Here is a 7,653-nt window from a genome sequence, read left to right as displayed (position 1 = left end):
ATCTACCCGCGTTGGCCTCCTAAAGTGCTGGGATTACAGGCATGAGCCACCACGCCTGGCCTTTAATACAAATTTTTAATGTTCTTCTGGTTCACCTGCAGTGGAATTTTCCTTTGGCTTTTAGAATGCATTCTTCAAGCTCTAGTGCCAGAATCACATCAACAATTTGATGACTGCCCAATGACTAATGATGAGAAATACGACATCCACATGTTAGCACTGGGTGTTGGGATTACTGGTGATTTAATTTTCTTCATTGTGATTCTCTTTTCCAAATTTTCTGCTATAAGTGTGTATTAATTTGAAAAGCAAGGCCGGGTGCCATGGCTCATGCCTGTAATCCCAGCACTTTGGGAGGCCAAGGTGGGTGGATCACCTGAGGTCAGAAGTTCGAGACCAGCCTGGCCTACATGGTGAGACCCCATCTCTACTAAAAATACAAAAAATTAGCCAGGCGTGGTGGCAGGGGGCCTGTAATCCCAGCTACTTGGGAGGCTGAGGCAGGAGAATCCCTTGAACCTGGAGGGCAGAGATTGCAGTCAGCTGAGATTGCACTGCTGTACTCCACCTAGGCAGCAAGAGCAAAACTCTGTCTTAAAACAAAAACAAAACAAAACAAAAAAAGTAAATGCTAATTCTTTTAAAATGCCACCACACATCAATCAATTAACAAAAATGTCTTTTTCTCTGTTGACATTCAGAACCTGGTTTCACTGAGTCCCCACCTCAGGCTGTGGAAAGGTCTATGTGGTGAGGAACTGAAGCCGCCTGCCGACAGCCACGGGAGTGAGCTTGGAAGTTGAACCTTTAGTTCCAGTCAAATCCAGTTTACCACAAAGTACTTAATTTTAGCCAGTGTGGCCCCAGACATTTCTCAAAGGCAGCTGGGTAAGCCCTGTGATGGGCTTACGTCCTATGAGGAAACAAGTAAAACGTTATTACCTGATGGAAAAGTTTTCTTGATTTTGAGATCTTTCTGGGGCTGGGGTCTTGTGTCTTGTTTCTAAGGCTCAGACCTAGAAAGAGAAGGTGGGCAGGGTCGTGGATCCTCAAACCTCTGGGAGCCAACTTAGGGTCCCCTTTTTATTCTCGAAATTGTCCCCTTTTGAACAGTGAGTCAGGGGGTCACCTAACTGCACTGAGAAGGAAACCCTTGGGAACCTTCTCAAGTCTCCATAGCTCAGTCAAGGTTCTCTTCCAAGCTACACCATGCAGGGCCTGACACAGCCACTGACCCCTGGGACTGCAGGTAGTCATTAGGGAAAATCTTTCAGAAGGAAAAGTACACTTCCACTCCCAATGCTAATGATTTGGGTGTTGACGTTAATTCTCAAAAGCTGAGGTCACTGAAGATGGGGAAGCTGCTTCCCATGAAGTCATACCCTCAGCTCTGGGCTGAGTTAGATATTCCACAGTCAGAGCCAGTGAATGGCAGCAATGTGTTCTCCACTGGGACTAAAGCTCTCCAAGCACCCTGCATTTCTGTCCGGCGAGTTGAGTCCGCCAAGCTTTTGGAGATGTCTAAGAAGACCATGGCGCGTTTTACTGAAAACAAGTCACTCTCGTCAGCTTCACACTCAGTAAAGGCAAGAAAAGGAGCAGACTTCACATCTGCTCTACCTGGAAGCATTTCCATCCTGCAGATAAGCCCCAGGCTGCCAGCACAGGCCCCCACTCTTTTAGGAGTGTTCTTCCTCATTGCCGATGCTGTGATGGGGAGAGTCCATGGAACTGGATTTCCTGGAGATGTTCGTAATAAGCAGGGGAAAGACAACACAGTAATTGCCATTCAGTTCAACACACGAGGGGATGAAAGAGAGAGGGTGAGAGGGAAGTTGCATTTACTTAGCCTCTTTCAAGTGCCAGATGCTTGGCGGGCATCTTTGAATCGTGCCTTCCCAGTGTTCCATAGGACTGGCCTCAGGTAATTAATTCTCACGCCGAGTAAAGTAGAGAAGGTCAGGGCAGTGTTATCATGCAGTTATAAATTTCTCCATTTACTCCAAGAGTGGAGGCTTGAGCTGAAATAACTCACCCAATTATCTCCCAGAGTACCCCCATCCCCACCTTGTCAGTGACACACAATGTGACCACGCAGGTCATTTCTTTTTTTCTGAGCCACCTTTTCCCAAAGGGATTGAACCAAATGATCTCTAGGAACTCTTCCTGTTTTGAGGGTCCCTGATATCTGAAACTACCACCCCGTTCTCCTAATAATGAAAAATGTCATTCAGTTGGCCTTGAAGAGCTGGCCTTCTGAGCTGTTCCTTGTCCTTGGACCTATAAAGGGTCCTGGAGGGTGCAAGTGGTGGGTTTGGATGAGGAGCATGTCTCAGGAAAGGGAGCAACTCTAAGTGGTTAGGCCAGGAAGTAAGACCTCGGATTTGAGTTATGGATGGATTTGCCCATGAATGTCAGACATATATTTTTAAAACCCTTGAGATCTATTTTACAAGTCATAAGAGATAAATGTCTGAAGAATACACATGAAATGCTTAGTAGGTAGTAGGTCTCCAGAGACGTTTTACCAAGAATGGCAGAACAAACAGGAGTTAAAGAAGAAAAGGTCAGAAAGAAAGGAATCACTTTTCATTTAAATCAGCATAAAACTATGGATTGGAGAAGAGCAAAGACCTTAGAAATCACCAACCGCTAGACTGCTAGAGCCTACTTGAAATCAAGGACCCTCAGATAGTGCTGGGACAAGATCCTTGTGGCCTCTGATGTCCAGACATTCGGGGTCTATTTCTGGTGTTATCCTCTGGCAGGTGATCGCCTCATCTGTGTCGTGTTCACAGCATCGGCAAAGCCATTCCCAAGTGAATTGCTCCCTTTTCCGCTCACATCACTCTTCACGTATAACCAATGGATAAAATTCTGTCTTGCATTACAGTTTGCTCATTCAAATAATGTATGTATTCAGCCAATATTTAATGACTCCCTAGAATATGTCAACTTGAGGCTGAGAATATAACAATAATCAGAATAGACACAGCTCCTCCCCTCTTAGAACTCACAGAGCTTAGAAACTAGCGAGTGAGCAAGACATTAAACTTAGCATCACAGAAGTCAATGTAGAAATATAAATTTTAAATGTGCAATGATAGGAAAATACAGGCTTCTGTAAGAGTACCTAACAGGGTTACCTGATGGGGTCTTCAAAGGTAGATTGCAAAAGTTGCATTTGTCCCCAACTATTTCACAACAAGCTTCCTGTGGGTATGATCCCGTCATATTTATCTTTGCCTCTCCTACAGCCCTAGTCAGTGGCTTATAGTAGCAGCTCAATAAATGTCTGCTGCAAGAAAGACGTTACCAGACCAATTCAGTGCCAGGTCTTACTCCCACTAGAGTTAATAAAAAGCTCTGGTTACATGCTTCTAAAAGATATAACCTGTAATGTTTGCTTTTACTCCTTTCCAAGGAAGAAGTTCTAGAGTTCCAAACATTTTAAGAGAGGATTCAAGGGAGAAAGTTTGTGTAGCTAATGATCCAGTTTGGTATGGTTTATCTCAAAGCCAGGGGAGTTTTTACTGCCTTCACCCTGTCAGCAGGGAAGGGGCTCTGAAGATATGGGAGATTACAGGAGCTTTCAAGACAAAGGCACATAAATCAAAAAGAATGAAAAGAAAACAAGATCCTTGATCCTCCTCCTGTTAACGTTCTTTTAAAAGTATTTTGTGAGAGGGTGGGATGGGGAGGAAGGTAAACAAAGCTTTTAAAAGGGAGTTAAGTCAGACGTTAAACAGCTGAAGCCAGTGTTGAGCCTGGGTCTGTCTCTCTCTGTCTTTCTCTCTCTCTCTCTCTCTCTTTCCTTACTTCTGTCTTACTGTTACCAATCCAAAATGATTAATAATTGGAAAATGATGTCAGATGTCAAAGAGATAAGCCATTTCTTCCCTCTCATTTCAGTTCCTGTTTGGGTCAGAAACCCTAAGCTATACATAGATCTCCTTTCATGCTGAAATGGTTTGGGCTCCACTGAACAAACAAAGACAAGAGTGCAAAATAGTGATGAGCAGGTGGGTCAGAGTATCCGGAGCAGAGTTGCTTTCTTCCAAAAGAAACAGAATAGATCTGATTTGGATTTTAATATTAACTCATCAACCAAGGTGTCTAAGAGCTATGGAGGTCTCACGCCCTCTATAATAAATGAAGGAGGGACCCAGGCCCCCTTACCAGAAACCTAGGCAGAAGCCATTCCACTCCAGGCCACTCAGGCTTCTGGTCTTCTCTAAGATGCATGACCAGAACCTAAAGATACAGAAAAGTTCATTTCTGCCCCTGAAACTTCCACTGGTGGTCTACAGTCATACACAGCAGCAGATCACTTCCTCAGAAATTAGAGTTGCCATATAAAATTCAAGATATACAGTTACATTTGAATTTCAGATAAGCAATAAATTTTTTTAGTATAAGTATGGTCAAAATGTTGCTAATTGGGGTGTCTTGTACTTTAATGTTACAGGACTTTGACACTAAATCTGGCAACCCTTCCAAGTATCAAACTCAATAGACCTTAAAACTGTATGTTTACAGCCAGGTGCGGTGGTTCACGCCCGTAATCCCAGCACTTTGGGAGGCTGAGACGGGTGGATCATGAGGTCAGGAGTTCAAGACCAGCCTGGCCAACATGGTAAAACCCTGTCTCTACTAAAAACACAAAGAATTAGCTGGGTCCCGTGGCAGGCGTCTGTAATCCCAGCTACTTGGGAGGCTGAGGCAGGAGAATTGCTTGAACCTGGGGGGCAGAGGTTGCAGTGAGTTGAGATCGCACCACTGCACTCCAGCCTGGGGGACAGACTAACACTCCATCTCAAAAAAAAAAGAAAACTTGATATGGTTACCAGATCAAGTACAGGACTGCTGGTTACATTTGAATTTCAGATAAACAACAAATCTTTTTTTACTATACCCATGTCCCATACTGCAATATTTGGAACTCGCATATTATTTAAAAAGTACTCGCTTCCTATCTCAAATTCAAAGTTAACTGAGCATTCTGATTTTTATTTACTGGGTTTGGCAACTCTACTCACACGTTCCCTCCAACAGTTTCATGGAAGTACAGCTAAGAAAAGAAAAAAATAAGGATATTCTGAGTTGAGATGAAAAGTCCAGAAAAAACAAGTCGTTGAAGGGGATGTGGAGGAGGCAAGAGTGGATCAGTCATACCTCTTTCCTTTAATAACTAAGTTTCCAAAATTGTGAGCTTAGAGAGAGCTCTACTATTCTTATAATTTTGAAAATGTTATATCTGAATTATTTCCCCTTTCCTGTGTTGTTCATTTGTTTTCTCTAATGAACCTTATCAGAGAGAGTTTTTTGAAAGGATCAAATTTCAATTCTAAGAAGTTTGCCTATTTCATTAATTTTTGCTTTTATCTTTATTATTTTCTTTGGATTTACTTTGGGGTATTTGTTGTTGTTGATGATTGTTCGTTGTTTTACTTTCTTGAGTTGAAACATTTTGCATACAGATTTTTTCATTATCATTAAGGTTTCTTTTTTTTATCCAGGTATTTAGAAGTGAGTATTCCATGTTATAAAACTAAGAGCCTTTTCTTTTCTTTTCCTTTGGTTATTTGCTTTTTTTTTTTTTCTTTTAAATCCAGTGATGTTCCTTTATGGCAGTGTTTTTACTTTCACGCCTCATAATTAGGGGATATGAGCTCATTTTCAACAAAAGGAGTTTTTAACATGTGTCTTCCATCCCCGGCTCATGGAGATCTCTGGGCGTGGTTTTGATTTTACTTTGCTGAGCCCCATGGTCCTCACTAGTCCAGGACACCAGTTTAGTTTCCACACTGTCACTGTGGTTTAAATCCACCTGCACGCTGCCCCCACTGTGGGCTTGAGGTTCTGATTTGTCAGGATTGCTCTGTGAACTAAGGTCACATTGAGAGTGTCAGGTCTGGGTTTAGATTTTGTGCACCACATAAGAGAAGAGAAACATAGTTCGAGTGTTTCATGGGTTCAAGTCTCGTGGCTCCTTCCATTTACTCACTGGCTGATTTTGGGCAAGTTGTTTAACTTTTTTTTTTTTTTTTTTTTTTGAGGTGGAGTCTTGCTCTGTCACCCAGGCTGCAGTGCAGTGGCATGATCTTGGCTCACTGCAAGTTCCACCTCCCGGGTTCACACCATTCTCCTGTCTCAGCCTCCCGAGTAGCTGGGATTACAGGCACCTGCCTCTACACCCGGCTAATTTTTTTTTTGTATTTTTAGTAGAGACGGGTTTTCACCATGTTAGCCAGGATGGTCTCGATCTCCTGACCTCGTGATCCACCTGCCTCGGCCTCTCAAAGTGCTGGGATTACAGGCATGAGCCACCGTGCCCGGCCAAGTTGTTTAACTTCTATAAGTATCAACTTTCCCATCTTGAAGTGGAAAGGGTAGAAACAGTACCAACCTCCTGGGATTTTTTAAAAGATGAAATGAAGAGTCTTGGCACAGAGTAAGTGCTCAATAAATGTTAATGATGATTGTGTTACCTTTGTGTTGTTATTATGGTTAAGAATGTAAATTTTTTAAACTGTAATCTTAAGTTCAAGGGTACATGTGCAGGTTTTTAACATAGGTAAGCATGTGTCATGGAGGTTTGTTGTACAGATTATTTCATTGCCCAGGTATTAAGCCTAGTATCCATTAGTTATTTTTTTCTGCTCCTCTCCCTCCTCTTACCCTCTGCTCTCCGGTGGGCCCCAGTGTCTGTTGTTTCCCTCTATGTGTCCTAATAATTTAGCTCCCACTTACAAGTGAGAACATGTATTTGGTTTTCTGTTCCTATGTCAGTTTGCTAAGGATAATGGCCTCCTGCTCCATCCATGTCCCTGCAAAGGACATAATCTTGTTCTTTTTATGGCTGTATAGTATTTCATGGTGTATATGTACCACATTTTCTTTATCCAACCTGTCACCGATGGGCATTTAGGTTGATTCCATGTCTTTGCTATTGTGAATAGCGCTGCAGTGAACACAGTGTAAGCACGTGTCTTTATAATAGAATGATTTATATTCCTTTGGGTAGATACCAAGTAATGGGATTGCTGAGTCAAGTGGTATTTCTGTTTTTAGGTCTTTGAGGAATCGCCACACAGTCTTTCACAATGATTGAACTAGTTTACACTCTCACCAACAGGGTAAAAGTGCCCCTTTTTCTCCACAACCTTGCCAGCATGTTATTTTTTTACTTTTTAACAATAGTCAAGGAATGTAAATATTAATGAGACACAAAAATTGGTACACTGTATGCACATACAGAGCACAGTATACACCTAATAAATGTTAACTATGTTGGTGGCTGATCATTTCAAATAAGAAGGATGTTTCTGTTAGACTCATTCATTTACTCTTTCAATATGTATATCCACCACGTGTAAGGTATCAGGCTAAAGCCAACACAGTGATAGCGGGTAGCTTTTGTGAGAATGCCTTGATAAAGATGAAAATTGCATAGCACCACCAAAGGAGTGTGTGTGTGTGTGTGTGTGTGTGTGTAAACAGGGGCAACATGTCGTTAGTGTGATGGTGATGAAAATGACAGCTACAATAACAGGCAAGCTATTATTGTTGTTTGGGGATAGAAGAGAGAAGTCCTAAGCACACACACTAATATAAATCATAAATAAGGATGGGCATCTCTTCTGAGAAAAC

The 7,653-nt window shown here is 42.2% G+C and overlaps 1 long non-coding RNA gene across 1 annotated transcript; it reads right to left on the bottom strand.

The window, feature by feature from the left end:
• Positions 1-707: 707 nt before the first annotated feature.
• LOC126937508 (uncharacterized) lies at positions 708-3,192 on the bottom strand. Its single transcript, XR_007719759.1, has 4 exons — positions 3,147-3,192; positions 1,846-2,021; positions 1,621-1,740; positions 708-913 (listed from the first exon to the last, which is right to left on the bottom strand). It is a non-coding gene; the product is annotated as an uncharacterized LOC126937508 (long non-coding RNA).
• Between the last annotated feature and the right edge of the window lie 4,461 nt (positions 3,193-7,653).

This window comes from Macaca thibetana, chromosome 15, assembly GCF_024542745.1.
Source record: "Macaca thibetana thibetana isolate TM-01 chromosome 15, ASM2454274v1, whole genome shotgun sequence".
Classification (NCBI taxonomy): domain Eukaryota; kingdom Metazoa; phylum Chordata; class Mammalia; order Primates; family Cercopithecidae; genus Macaca; species Macaca thibetana.
This window is presented reverse-complemented; position numbering and strand designations above follow the sequence as displayed.